The sequence below is a fragment of the Lepeophtheirus salmonis genome, chromosome 10, assembly GCF_016086655.4.
Source record: "Lepeophtheirus salmonis chromosome 10, UVic_Lsal_1.4, whole genome shotgun sequence".
Lineage (NCBI taxonomy): Eukaryota > Metazoa > Arthropoda > Copepoda > Siphonostomatoida > Caligidae > Lepeophtheirus > Lepeophtheirus salmonis.
In genome coordinates this window covers 21,348,369-21,364,528 of record NC_052140.2, presented here as the reverse complement: position 1 = coordinate 21,364,528, position 16,160 = coordinate 21,348,369, and the positions used below count along the sequence as shown (strand labels likewise).

The following is a 16,160-nucleotide window of genomic DNA, read 5'->3' as shown; positions in this document are numbered from 1 at the left end:
AATTTTACGTCAAAACAAGTTTAACTATCGTCATATATAGCCAAATCCTACTTCATCATTACCTAATCCACCTTTATGTCCAGGAACAAAATCATATTGAGTAATACTTCGACATACTAGTGCAATACATTCCTTGGCTGGACTTGTAAATCAAAGCAAAATAACCTAAGGTAAAAGTCATAGAAAAAGAGAAAATGACTTACGAAAAGGTAAAATGCATTCCAGTTGATGAAAAAATAGTGGTAGGATGGAAAGATTGTTTAAGTAAATTTCCTAATGTTTTCCAAGGTAGTTATTGATACCTCGCATCTACAGGTACATTTGTATCAAGCAAAATAATTTTTTCGATAGCTGGCCATGTTTGTTAGGCAAATTAGAGCAATGTTGCGTGAATATTTTTGACAGATATACCTCTAATCTACAATTCTCAACTTTATATCAATCCTGTATCTCGATTCAACTTGCTAATTTTAAAGAAATAATATAAACAATAATGAAGGACCTTTTTTCGGACGACTAAAGGTTATTTCCTTGCTTAGACGAATAAAAATATCCTGCACAAACAAATTCTGAGCTTTTTTATGTTAGGGCACACTCTAATATACATAGAGTGTACCCTGTGCATTCAAATAGGGGAAAGTTTTTTGTGTAAGTATAACTTAATTCAATGTAAATGCAGGGGAAAATAAGTGTACCTAATTGAATTGATGTAAATGTTTACATTGACATGTTAATATATAACATTCCTAATTTTTACAAAAGTATTCCAGTATGTAGGTATGTACTTTATTAGACTGGTCCTTAAATTTTTTTTTTATAAGTGTTAAGGAGGCATATTTCACAATTGTTCCGTTTGAAAAATCGTATACGAGATTCCCAAGCTCTTTATACCACCACTTTGGCCCGCTTTTTTCGGCAAACATAGGCACTTAGGCAGCTGATATTTTTTACAGATATTTTGCTTAAACTTATACCAGATGATAAATAATGGAACTAATTAACAAATTCGTTATCCCAAATATTTTGGAAATGACACAGAGCCCTCCTTGCAATCCATGCTGGGTTCGACAATATAACAAATGTTCAAACTCTGGGACTCAGTGACACGTTTGTTAGTCAGGAAAGGAGGGATTTTGATATCTCTAAAGGTTATTGTGTGGCAACAGCAAAAGCATAGTTATCTAATGGCTTCAAGAAAATTTTGACACCTTGATGTTCCGAACTTTTGTCCTCTAAACTCGCGGGATCTGACTCCACTATGTGTTGTTTTTTGTTTGTTTGTATGGGGAGCATCTGAACGACAAACTAATGGATCGCCCTGTAAAAGCAAAGACAAACTTATCAGTGGGATCAAGAATAAATTCGGTCATGAGAAATCCATTCACCGATTCAAGATAGAGAGATGGCTAAGATATCATCTCGCTACGTGATCAGTGTTCACCAACAAGTTGAAAAAAGATGAAACGGAGAGGCGTTGCTCTTTCTACTAGGATCGTACAGAGTCATCCTTCCATCTTTCTTATGAATGCAATAGAGTGATACCCTTAAGGGAAATCGTGGAACTGAAAATTAGAGATGCACTGGGAAGAACTAAAAAAAAGAAAAAAAAAGAAAATTGGTTAGGCGCTATGCCATCCACAACACGGGTCACCTAAAGGCTGACGCAGTCATCACGGATATTATCTGTATTTTATACTTCACCGAGACTGTGGGCTCTATAATAAATACGATACGACTCGAGGATTTCATTGATAAACAACTAAGGGTACTTCAACCCTTTTGAACAATTTTGTTGATAGATAACTATTTATGAGAACTGGGTGGAGATCTTCTCTTTTCTTCAGTCGCGTGGTAGCTTACCTATCAGATCCACCAGCTTTTATAGGTTATATGTATATATATTAAAGAAGGCAAGGGAGGAATAAATAATTATTTCATATAAGTGTTTTTAACCGTATTGCAAAAGCTTCCTCGCGATTTGAGCTTCGTATAGACACTGCAATTCAGGCTGGAGGTGATTTTTTAAATAATAAATAAGATGAATCAGAATCCATCAAGCTTACACTGATTGGAGATAGAATAGCTTTTGAAAAAAAAAAAAAATGTGACACATGTAGCTTGTGCATCCTGTAGTTTGAGTCATGTTCATGTTGACATGAGGTAAAATAGCATTTTCATCTTCAAAAAGTCAATATAATTCAAAAATGAGTAATTTATAATAAAGCCAAACCTCCAAAGAATACAAAAATATAGAATTTTGTCTGTTTCAGCTGTCAATTTGGCTGCTTCTTTTCTCCCAAACAATGTTATGAATGTTACTTGTTAAATTGAATTAGCTCCTTTTAATCTGTTTATAATTCTCAACATTTATTAATTAATAATTCCATAATTGTGGAGGACTTGGCTAACCACCAACGGATTTTGAGCCTTTTTTCTCCTAATTCTTTTCAAAGTGGAAGTTACATGGTACAATTCAAGTCACACGTGATACCTAAGGGGAAAAAAATGTCCACTATACGTGGTGCTGATATATTTTATTATCGTAACAAATTTGTTTAAATATTTTTTTTAATAATAACTATATTTATGTAAAAATGGTATTTTTTTCTACAAATCATCACACTTTGAAACTTCAAAGGCTATTTTCAATCTCTAATTATTGAACAATATAGTTCAAACTATACATTTCTTTATTTTCTTGTAAACTAAATATTATTTGACAATGTACCCCAACAATGTATTTAACTTCAATTTAAGAGCCAGTCTAATTCCAAATATATAATTTAATGCAATTCAATAATGTGTATTGAATTGCATCAAATTTTGAGTGGAGACGACATTACTAATATATTGCATTTAAATGTAGACGATGGTGTATTACAATGTTAATTTACTCATTTTTTATACTATATTGTTTGCAAAAATGTCTGCTTTTTACATAAGATTATTTGTATTACTGTAATTATTTACAAAATAGATATTATTAGTTCAAATAAAATACTAACTATAATCACAAGATAATATTTACTAAAACTCATAACTTTATTTTCTAAAAACGAAAAGAGAAGGCTTTTATTAATGGCATTTTAGTAAAGCAATTCTAAAAGTACTTGAGTATACAGGATTCTCTGCTTATCACAATTTTTATGAACAAGAAAAATCCGAGTTATTTGGGGGACTTTTTTTAGTACTAAAACCCGTAAAATGTGAGATATTATTTTTCAAAATCTACTTTTTTCTATTTTTTTAGTATGGTTAGGACAATAAAAGATTTAATTCATCATAAATTATTTAAAGTAATGTTTGCCAATGTTAACCAAGGAGTCAGAATAATTCTAAATACTGCGTTATGCGAAATCTGCGATGTTTAAAACTTTATTATGTTGGGACTTCCTGCATGTCCATTAAACATATACTTTATTTTTATTTTTCATTTTAAAACCCTTACTTGGTCGAAATTATGAGATTTTTAGAAGGATTTTGGAATTACAACTTAACTTAAAGAAGATATTGAATTAATACAACCATGTAATGAATGTTTAAAGGAATTGGAAGAACTTTATATATTTATTTTATATCCTCTAAATAATACAGTCAAATTTGGATATAGGAAACTGCTATTTTTCAGATGATAATTTGACTATGAAGCAACGCACTTGCAAGAAATTATTTTCTTACATTTAATATTTGTAGGTTCCATAGTGGGTGGTTCCTCCAGAGAAAAAATATATGTAGTGTATCGAGATAAAAATCGTGTATATTTTGGGCTTGTTAAAAAAGTGAAATTAACATTGACAACAAGTGTTACCACGTTGATAATTTGAAGAATATTTTGGAGGATAGTAGATTACCTATCATGAGCTTTCATCAGATCTGCCACAAACAACTGTGAGGGGGAATAAGGGAAAGAGAGAAATAAACGGGAACATTGACAAACACTAATCCAATGTCGATCCTTAATTCTAATCTGAGTCCAGGAATGAATTACAATTACAACCCCACAACAAATCCTCAAGATTAATTTTGGTTTTTTATGCACATACGAATGTTCTATCAATTTTTGATTATAACTGAAAGTAATAGGAAATAAAGTTGACTACTCAGGAGTAAATAACAATGGCAACAAACTGAGGAAAAGAAACATCATTCTTTAGATTACCTTTAAAAAAAAAACCGGTTAAGTTGAAAAAAAACCACACAACTTAAATCCCTAATTATAAATGTACTTTAAAGACAATTCCAAGTTCATATAAAGTAATTGTAATACCATTATGGTTAATTATACTCAATCAATGCAACTCAATCTGACCAATCATAGAAAGAGAAGAAGAAATGTTGACCATTCCCGGATTTTTCTTATATTTTTGTAAATAAGTGTATTTCAAACATCCCGTTTCAAGGCAACCAGTGTCTGATTAGATCTTGTTTTTAACAGATCATCCAGGAGTGTAGCTTATATTTTACCAAAAATATTTATCTTGGGGCACTCCTATGATATGAAAATTAGATTAAGCGTGCGTAGAAGAAGTAATGATACCATCAACAAAAACAGTTTTCTATAGGTGTGGTTGATTGGATCTTAAAGTTCTGATTACTTTTAAATAGCTTAGATTCTAAACCTTTGATTGATGTACATGTTGTAAAGAAAAATTATGTGTATGTCACGATAGAAGCTAGAAGAGCCATCATCTACAATTTAATCCTCGCCGGGAGGACCACCTCAAACATAATCATGCCCTTAAAGGTCAACAAGGCTACAGTCGGTTGTGTCAGATATCGTTTGGCTGATGGGGTGAGTCCTGAACACATCATGGAGGCCTTTAAGATCACCCATCGGTAAAAATGTCAGAATACGCCAAGAAGAAGAAGGTGCATTAATCTACTGTGGGCAAGGCCATCCAAAAGGCTGGAGTAAGGTTGCTTTGAAGAATTTTCCCATATTCAAAAGTCTTCAGAGATATCAACAACTGTTAAATGATCTAAAGTACAACAACAACTGGGTAATTTTTTCTCTGATAAAAGTAATCTTTACCGTTGACCCAGTGTACAACAAGGAAAATGATCGGTTGGTATGCTTTGGTAAGGCTGACAGCAGCATTAGGACAGTCACTAAGTGAAACATCCACATGATGCTGTGGGTTGTGGCATCAACTGGAGAAAAAATACTTCCATTTTGGTTTCCTGTTGGATACTGTTTACTTCCCGCCGAAAACTTGATGGTGTTGAAAGAAAATGAGATACCATAGATCACAAAGACCGTGAAGAAGTCGAGCAAGGTCACGTACTTATTTCAGCATCAGGACGGGATCTAGCACTTTACTCCCAATATTGTACAAGAGTGGATGGGTATTAATATGAACTTCTAGTCAAAGAACCTTTTGGCCCCCTCAGAGCCCAGATCTGAATCCAATGATTAACTCAATTTGTTGGCAAATCGAGAAGAAGGCCTGCAAAGTCCGCCACCCGAATATTGATGCCTTGAAGACCTCCGTAGCTAGCAGTGGAGGATCATGAACAAGAACTACGTTACCCATGTGTGGAAGGGGTTCCGGAGGTGGTTGGAGGCTGCCATTGAGGCTAATGGTGGCCACATTCATAAGTAATGTGCATTGTTACATTAAAAAATATTATAAAATAAAATTTTCAATGTACAACATCATGTTGATCAATTATGAGTATTTTTATGATTACTTAGAGGCAAGCATCAGTACTTTTTCTACGCCTAGAATTTAGGCCTCATCACTCAGTCGAGGAATCGACTCCGAGTCCATCCCCTCCTACAAATATTTGATAACAGACACATTCCTAACCTCTTCCATATCATGAGACCTTCCATTTACTGTATTGATCTTTGTAAGTGATAATAGTTCAAATATCTCGAAAAAATCGAGATCTCTCTCTCCTACCAATACAATAACATATTATTCACATTTCGAAGATATTTCTTGATTAGTAAAGGTTGCGATTATTAAATTTCAAATGTTCGCTGTGGCTGGCTCCAATTTTGAAAGAGAAGGTATGACGTGAGGAAAAAATTATATAATGTACCCAAACTGCCTAAAGTATTGCCATAAAAGGGAAGTTATAACACTATAATACATAATGTATGTCTTGGAAGACCCTACCGCTAAAACTAACATTCACCATTGTTATTTAAGCAAAGAACACAAAGCGAATACTTTAATTTTCTATCGCAGTAGTTTTGGTGTATAAAACTAAAACGACAGAGGGTAACGCCCCCCTGAAACGACGGTGGATATCGAAAATGATACCCATTTATTTTTTTAATATTTGTAACAGTTAGTGGTTCCTAAAATACCAGTTACTATTCTTCACAAGATAACAGTATTTATACCAGGAAAATCCAAATATTATAAAAAGCATGTAAAGGCCATCGGCGAAAAGATATTTTGGTTGAACAAACTCATGACATTTAATCTAGAATATCAACTCCATACTTAGTTTCATTATAATATAAATAAATTATCATAACATTTTTGGCCATCTAAAACTCTCACACTTTTGTAAACAGAGCTTAAAATTAAAATATCGTTTGTTATTTTCCCTTGATAATAAGTACCAACTTTTAACAAAAATTTACTCGAAGTTAGTACTTTTTTGGTACCCTTTAGTTAAGGGGGAATTTATTTACTTGTACGATTAATTGTTCCTAAAATACTCGTCACATTTTTATCAAGTTCATCTGCAAGATACATTGGCGTAAAGAAGTTATTTATTCTAACATTCCTTCCTTTAGCCAATATGGTTACAATAGCTTCATTCGGACAAATTCTGATAGGTATTTATCAGTTAGTCTTTGAAAAAAAAATACCAAGTAAAGAAATCAATTGACTAACTACTTGGACAGCTGCTTACCAAAATGTTGAACCAAATAATCAGACTTATTTGCCATATATTGAGTAAATACATACCCAGCTTTTGTGGTTAACAGTTGCTCATCAAGTTTAATATTTTTACCTGGTCTGTACGCTGACTTAGAATTTTCGACGAATCGATCCTATAACGTTGAAATTCAGGTGACCCTTTTATTTGGGAGGCTTGGAGATCTTCTAGAACAAATATTAAAGTGGATAAATCTCTAAAATTCCATATATCTTTGACGAGACATAGTATTCTGAAAGACATTTTTTTCCCCATTTTTTTTTTTTGGACCAAATGACTCAGTTTGCTACCCTTATGCTAAGATTAACCTTGCATACATAATAACAATTATTTGGAATATTTCTCGTTTAATAGTCGTCCAATGTCCATGCATCATTTTAGAGTTTGGAAGGCGCCTCAACTATTGCCCATTTTACAATATGATCAATTATATAACTATCGTTCAAAGATGCGAAAATAAATACATATAGCATCTACTAAAACTTATAATGGTATTTAACAAAATTACATACCCAGAGACCTTCTGAATCGGAGTACAATGTGGAGACAAGATAGCTTAGAGATATCTTTACTTCTCGAAAAATATATTCTAATATCTTAATATTATCAACTTGTTCATCTTAATATATATACATACGATTAATTATTCTTTATCCCTATAGCGGGGGCTACCGAATACATAAAGAGGTCGCCCCATGCGTCCCCCAGAATAAAGAATATTATTAAGTAATAATTACACAGGAATATGTAACATGGAGCGCGCTGCTCCATAAATATATCACATAAATATTCAAAAACATACTAAAACATCAATAAACAGAACCTTATCCTGGGATAAACATTGTCTTATGAAGTGATAGTCTTATTAAAATTCATCGTTTAGATGCTCTTGATAAAATTTTACGTCGAAGCAATTCCTTGGTAGGGATTAAGATGGATGGTTTTTTGGGTCTGCGTTGGGGAGGAGGAAAAACTGGTATAATGTCAACCTGAACTATTCCGGGGTTTAATTGGTCGATGGGTATCTGTTCTACTCGAGAGCCCCGTTGAATGTTGCAATATTTTCTGACATTTGTATTACTTTGAAAGGGCCTTGGTAAGGAGACTGCAGAGAGCAGGACGGCGGTGAATAATAACGAATCGAGAGGTCCGTAGCTTTGATAGTATGTAATCAATTTGACATAATGAATGATGGACAGGGGAGGGGGTATGGAAGTAACGTTGAGGCATGTGTATGAAGGTTGGCTAGAGTTTGTTCTGGAGAAAACGATGAAATCATTGCACCAATAATGGAGACGGGGTGATCATAAAGCATTTCTGCTGACAAAGAAGGAAGTCCCTCCTTAGGGGATGTACTTTTACCTAGAAGTATCCAGGGAAGTTGGTCTACTTAAGTGTGAAGAAGTAAGGCGTGCTTTCATAGAAGATTTGAGTAATTCGTTAGACTGTGGATGATATGACGTGGTATAGGTTATTTTATAAAATTGGGAGATATATATTTGTTACCAGAGTTCAAAGTGAATTGAGGGCCTCTGTATGAGGTTATTTCCACTTGAATCAACCCAAATCGTGATATCTAATGGGAGCACAATGTTCGTGCACATGTTGTTGTGTCAGTGTTGGAGATCGGAATAGCTTCTCGCCTACAAGAAAAACGATCTATTATTGTAAATGATGGGTGAATCCATGAGAAGAGGGCAGTGGGCCCACTAGATCGAAATGAATATGTGAGAAATAGGAAGTAGGAATGACTGTATGGGAGTTGATCCAGTATTTCAGTAGACTTTTAATACATTGGCGAGCCCAGTGTTTAATTCCCTTGTTCATTCCATTCCAGACATAGTTTTTTGTTATAAGTTTAACGGAAGACCGAGCTGATGGATGTGATAACGAATTAATAATATCAAATACTGGCATTTTCAAAGATTGAGGAATTACCGGGTGCGGAGTGGAGCTAGAAATATAACATAAAATACTCAATTGTTTTGTTTGAAGAATTAAAATCTGCCTCAGATAATTTAAGTTTGGATTTACTTGTGTAGTTTGAGAACATTTCATTTTGAGCTTCAGATTGTGTAAAATTAAAACACTGAATGTCAATCGAAGGTAATGTAACCATATTAATCCTTGATAAATCGTCTGCAAATGTGTTATTTTTTCTAGAGATTTTTTGAATATCCGTGGTGTATTCAGATATATATTAAATGCCTTTTTGTTGACGTGCAGGACCAGGGATCCAAAACTTTAGCGAAAGTATATGTCGAAGGCTTGTGATCCATGTAGATAATCAATTATCCACCTTCAACAATATTTCAAAAATATCTTATACATGAATGTATAGATAGTAATTCTCGATCAAATGTTACTATATTTCAGTTCGTGTGATTGTAATTGCTTTGAAAAGAAAGATAAGGGTTTCCAAGTATTGTTTTGAAGTTGTTCTAAAACCTCCACAATCGCCGTGTCAGAAACATCTACAGAAAGAGCTAAAGGTGCGTCAGGAATTGGATGAACAAGTAAGGTTGAATTAGCTAATGATGATTTTGCACGATTAAATTATTCTTTTAATTCCATATTAGGCTCCATTCTGAATTGGATAAGAAAAGCTTTGGTTCAGCGAGATTCTTTAAGTAATTGAAAGAAAGGTTGTAGTAGTTTAGCCATACCTTTAAAAAATCGTTGATAAAACTTTAAAACTCTATCACCTATTGGACTTTTCCGAGATTGGGCGGAATGGATAAGATTGAATCGTTTTTATCTTGTCGGCGAGAGGTGTGATCCTTGATGACTTCCCACCAAGACCAAAAAGTTTATCTTTGTTGCATCAAATTGACATTTCGATAGATTAATAGCAAATTCATGGTGATAAAGTCTTCGGAAAAGTGTTGTCAAATGTCCAAGATGTTGATCCTTAGATGAACTTGCAATTGAGATGTCGTCTAGATAAACGTAGACAAAATGTAGCCTATTTAAAACACGATTAAGAAGTCTTTGGAACGCCTGTGATGTGTTTTTAGAACGAACGGCATTCGTAAGAATTTGAAAAGGCCAAAAGGGGTAATGATGGCTGTTTTTGTTTTATCATCAGGGTATACTGGAATCTCATGATAACCTTTAACAAGATCGACTTTAGGAAATATGGTACAACCGGCCTAGTGGGCAGTAAAGTACCATTTTGTTTGTTCAAATTAAGATATGGATCTGATTTGTCGATCTCCATCCTCGATATTGTAACGTTCGGGATCACCAATTTAGGGATATCTTGAATACTTAAAAAGTATATTCTAATATGTTGTAGTATCAACTTGTTTATCTTAATATATATATATATATATATAGGATTAGTTATTCTTTATCTGTATAGATGACTCTACAGAGTACATAAAGAGGTCGCAATTATGAGTAATTTTTTATTGGACATCTTTGCACAATAACAGATGGAATCAGAATGACTAGTTCGGGAAAATCTATGTTAATGTTTTGATAAGACAGGTAAACGATGCCTTTCTAGAGATGCTCATTCATGTCTGAACTTGCTGGAGCCTGTTGAAAGTGTTCACTTTATCAATCAAACTAATTTTAATTTTTAATTTTGTTTTTGTTGGTTAATAAAACGATTTATGAAAATTCAAGAACTTATAAACAAATACAATCAAAAAATTTCTCCCAATATTTCATTGAATCTTCGTCGTTCTTGTGTTAAAGCTTTAAAAAAATGCTTTTAGAGTATAATTTTGAAGCAGATACATATTTTGAAAATAAATTACTATAAAAATGAAAATTGTAGGTAATAACATTTGAAAAGATCTTTTCAGTTTTCAAAAGATATGAATATTTTAGAGGTAAGAAAAGTTAAGAAATTAAATAAAAATAAGTCAATTTAATTACGGACATCTAATCTATAAATCCTAACGAAATACGTTGGATGTAAAAATAATTAATTGTGGTTAATCTCCCTGCTTCTACATATAATATTAATAACTTTTTTACAATTTGTCAAATCATCTACTTTTTTATATTTATTTTTGAAAAAAATGCACGCAACCTTTCGATGTTCATTTATTAAATATTCTATAATAAAATTTAAATAGTTCCACTAAAAAAATCAATCATTTTTTTTTTCAACAAGACTATTGAAGATGAAAGGTAGGATTTATTCTGTAGTTTTAGCTATGGCATAAGGGAGGTGGGGGGAATAAATGAAATAATCTTATGTAAGATCCTGTATTATAGAGAATTTTTGTAAGATTAGACCCATGTTGTTTGATCTGCATTTAAGTTAACTTAATTAATAATTTATCTTTTGGACGCTAGAATGTTTTTTATCAATTCGTATTACATGAAACATTCAGCTATATAGTTGTTTCCTTTCAAAATATGGCTCTCATTCGAAATTATACTACTGGGATAAAGAAGTTTAAAGGTCATTTTCGTTTTTTATGGCTAAAATAGTAATACTAAATGTTGGTTTTAACCGGAAAGTGGAAATGATGTAATCGTCAAAAAAGAAAAAATTACTTATAACTGCTAAAACATATTCCATACCTTATATTTTGCCGCTAAATCAAAGTGTTTATTTAATTTTCAGCTTTTAATTATTCATCATATCTTGAGACGGATTAACATCCGGACTGACCGTAATTTTAAGCTCTCAGAGGTTAAAGGTTAAAGGATTTTTGAGTTTGCCATTTTTTTAACCGCTATAACTTAGAAAATTGTAATTTTACAGAATGTTTTTCGAAGAAATGTGAGGCTGGGCGTCTAGTTTAAGCACAAAATGTTTTGTTCAAATATGTAAGCATACAAAATATGGAGCAAGATGAAAGGTCTTCCGATGTTGAAATGATTCGCGTGGACACAAGCCTCCCACGATTGTCAATGCACTATTGTACTCCACCTCAACGGTCTACAGGATTTAAGACAAGAGTAAGCTAATCGGCCAATCTGATTAAAGTCTCACATGGCAAAAAGCGACAAGAACAGGATTTTCTGGCAGGACTCAAACGATCGATTGAGGCGAATCCGAAAAAAAAAAGCGGAGTCAGCACGCAGACAGTCCAGAGGGTGATAAAGAAATACCTGAAGTTACCTCCTACAAGCACTGGAAGAGGCACATCTTGACATGAGGATGAAGGAAGTCTAGTTGACCAGGAGTCGCAAATTATTGAACCTCCTCAAGGATAAGCGTCGTCTTGTAACTTTCATCAGCGACGAGAAGAAGTGGACCGTAAACATGGTATACAAGGGCCAAAACCACTACTTCTTAGCAGAAAAGAAGGAGAAAGTCCCCATTGTCAACACAACCAACTTTCCGGTCTCGATCATGACGTTGGGGGGTCATTGGGTCCGACTGACGGTGATGCCGCCGATTTTCTTCAACCAAAAAGAGTGAGCTGGCGTTGACAAGTACTGCAAGGTGCTGAAGGACAAAATCATAACGCGGATGAAAGCCGGAAACGGGATCACCTTCCAGCAGGACTCATCCCCCACTCAAAAGGCCAATATTCAGTATACAGTTTTAGAAAACGCCTGTGAGATTTTATTCAGTCTTACATATGTTTCTAATACAATTCTATAAATATATATTCTTCCGTCTCTTTTCCTTTTTATATTAGGGGCACACTGGATGCCATATGTATTTTTTAGATCAAATATCTACGCAATCATAAGATAGACTCAAAAATTATTTTACCAAATCCAAAAATACAACCAATATTCGAGACATACTCAATTTATTAAAAGAAAATATTTGCCTTAATTTTTTTAAATCACAGTGAAATGCGTTCAAAGCTCTCCGACCACCATTTAATTTCTCACAAATACGGTAGAAATGATAATCGGAGAGGAAAGCTATTAGAGATTATTTTTTTGGCCTCTCCAAAAAAAAAAACCCTTCATCTAGTTTTTATTTCAAAGTGATTAAATGTACAATAATCATCCTGGTTGAAAATCTTGTAAAATACTATATTAATTTACTTGGAGTTACACACTGCATTACCCAGAGTGATTAAGCATCGACTAAAAGACAAATTTTACTTTAATAATATAGAAGATAAATCCCAATGGAGTCCTTATTCTTAATTTCCGTTTTTCACACGTAATTACTAAATACTTATTATATCAATTCATTTGATGTGCTTTGTTAACATTAGTAAATATACAAGTATGAGAAAAAAAAAATGATGTGATCACTCATGAGTGTTTTACACTTTAGAGTGCTTTATTTTTATATACCAGAGTACATATATATTTAGATCAAATCTTTGATTTGCAAAGATTTGCACAATATAAAGTGCACCCTGTTTGCACATTCGATCCTATACATGCTTTCAATATTTAAATAATATGATTACATTGTTATGTACGCATCACATATTACAGAGTGGTTTTTTTTTAGTCTAATTTATTTGTTACTTGTCATAGCAATACCTTACTAACATAAAAACATACCATAAATACTATTATATATATGCATACACACACAAAACCATTGATAAAATCTCATAATATAATTACTTAAAAGCAATTAAAATGATCCTTTGGAAAATTAAAATTAAAAAAAACACTTCAAAGACAAAAAAAAACAAAAAACGATATCACAGTGTAATGGTTGAAGTTCATAAAATGAAGATTGTCTTTTCGTGTTCAAACTCATACACGAGGAAGTGAACACACATTTATCTCGCAATTCAAGTGCCATTTTTACAATTTCTGTCTTTAGAAAGTTAAGTTTTATTCTAGTCAAGTTACAATTTATAAAAAAGTTGCTTTTTAAATTTGTACAAAAATTATTTATTTGTTTTTTTTTTAGGTAATATAATATCCCATCAGTTTATAATATTGTTACATAAATAATATTTACTAATAAAGGGCTGACTTATAGAGTACATTTTCTGCTTCAAAGTACTGGAGAAGGTGTTATCTAAGAAAAGAAAGCTAATGTAAAAACAAAAAAACAAAAAATAGAACATAGACTTGTAAACCCAATTTTTTTTTTTTTTTACCTTTTCTTGGAGTAGAAAAATAAAAAAAGAAAGCAAGGCCACAAATAGAAAAGGAAGTATGTAAGTAGTAACGATTTTATTATAAGAGAAAATCAATTTTAAAAAGGTTTTTTTTTATTTATTCATCTTCTTTAAAATAAATGTACATTATATACAAGCGTTTGTAGATTTAAAACTGATTTACCTATATAAAAACCAAAAATACATGTTGCTTGTCAACACAAACACAAGCTATAATGTTTGCTTTCAAAATTGAGTTTGGATTGTGGAGAAATTTGAAGTGTAGTTTGAACATATAATAGTTAAATTTTTTTGTCAAATAGTATGCTTATTTTCATCTTTATGCATCAAGAGCATAATGTTTCCATGTTTTCGAAATAAATAATTATGAATCATAATCATACTTCATGTTGAGTTAATCTTCATAAAAAAAAAGGATAATCTTGTCTTTAAGATATAATGAATAGGTTTAGTCATCCTCACAAAAGAAATCAATTATATGAAAAATATACCAAAATGTATTTCCATACTAATACGGAACTTTTCCCCTTTCTTTGTATTCAAAATTCGAAAAAGTTGATCCGACCCTTTCATAACGAACAAGCCTTATGTACAGAGACTTTCAATATGTTTTTCATAACGTTATTAGACACTCGGACTAAGGATACACTGATAATTCGCTGCTAATCGGTAACTTTTTCGATACTTTGGTATCTGAAAATCCAGCTAATTCTAATTGAAAACTACAAAACACTTTTCAGAGGTTATCTGTTAGTAAAGGGCAAATATACTCGATGCCCCATGCAGAAACAATATTATCCCTCAGCCAGCCAACGTGTATTAACAAATGTTATTAATGTGGTCTTCCTTTCGCCATTTTGTTTTCGACTATGTTAGTACTCAAATATCTGCCTGAGCAAATACAATACATGAATTTTATCATCGGTATGAAACATTTATTCATTTTTTTTTTGTTTACATTGCCTTCTGATTACTTCACTTTCAAATAACGCAATTTATAATACAGTTTGTGTGCCTTTTATGGGTGCCCACACCGTTGGGCCTCAGAGGCTGAAGGTTTCTTTTGAACCTGATCATCAAAGAAGGGGGTGCATATTTTCAGGGGCAAAACTCATATAAGGGGTACTAATTCTATAGCCACAAAAATCCAGATAATTCTAATTTTTTTCTTGGTTGATTTTCTTAACTGCAGGAACAATCTTTTAGCTATGAGTACGCATAAAAAAATTCCTATAATGCAGAAGATACGACATGGGTATACTTATGATTTTACTAAGGAGCTTTGTTTAAGACAATTTAAGTTTTTAATTTTGTTTAAGTTGTATCAATAAGAAGAATGTGGTGTGAATCATCACTACGACTGATTGAAAATGTTTTAAAGAGGAGAAACATACAGTTAACTGAAAGACAAGCCTCTAATAGTTGTCAGAACTTATTCTTGACTCTTTCCTAAGAACAAAAAGTCTTTAGGATCTCTGGAGATATTTATATCTGCAAATAATTGGATTTTCGTAAGTATTGTGCAGATCCTATAAAAGCACACAAAAAGAATTATTACGCTTGATTTTTGGAAAATAAAATGTTGACGAACTTGAAAATACTTCACGATTGAAAATTGGCGTTTGATGAAATAGGTTTTTCTGACCTTGTGATTACTGGACCCCTGGAAGTTTCAGCTTCTTTAAGCAACGGTTAACGTTGCTACTTTTGTAGGGAAGACCAAGAAACCACATCTTACATTCTATAAGAATGTAAAACACTGCAGCCAATATATGAAACATTGGTAGAAGAACTAGAAGTGGTTTTTGAAAGGCCTATAAAGCAACATGATTTTTGGGTTTTAATATCAAAAAGTGACGTAAACCTGCAGGCAGTAATCGTAAAATTACATTACTGTGTGTATGCAATCAAAGCACAGAAAATGGAAATTGGTACATGTATTTTAAATATTGCAAGAAATTATTTAAAAAAATTTAATAAACTAGGGTTGTTTTTTGGTTGTTTTTTTTGTGTGTTGTTTTATTTTTCTTGGAAATTTTATATGGTCTTTATACTTTTGTATGTACTTAGATACTTCTACTGTATTTGTGTTGTTCTTAATTAAGCACCGGAATAAATTGATACTGGTTTAAAAAAGAGTTATCGAGGGATTTTTTTGTACGATATTTTTCTGTTTAACATTTTTGTGAATTTCGATTTGACAATTTTTTGACAAAAATAAAAGATGGACTT

At 32.4% G+C, this 16,160-nt stretch overlaps 1 long non-coding RNA gene across 1 annotated transcript; it reads left to right on the top strand.

The window, feature by feature from the left end:
• Positions 1 to 7,711: 7,711 nt before the first annotated feature.
• Positions 7,712 to 10,567, top strand: LOC121125496 (uncharacterized). The gene is made up of 4 exons (XR_011782096.1): positions 7,712 to 9,009; positions 9,067 to 9,419; positions 9,483 to 9,934; positions 9,992 to 10,567. It is a non-coding gene; the product is annotated as an uncharacterized lncRNA (long non-coding RNA).
• Positions 10,568 to 16,160: the final 5,593 nt, after the last annotated feature.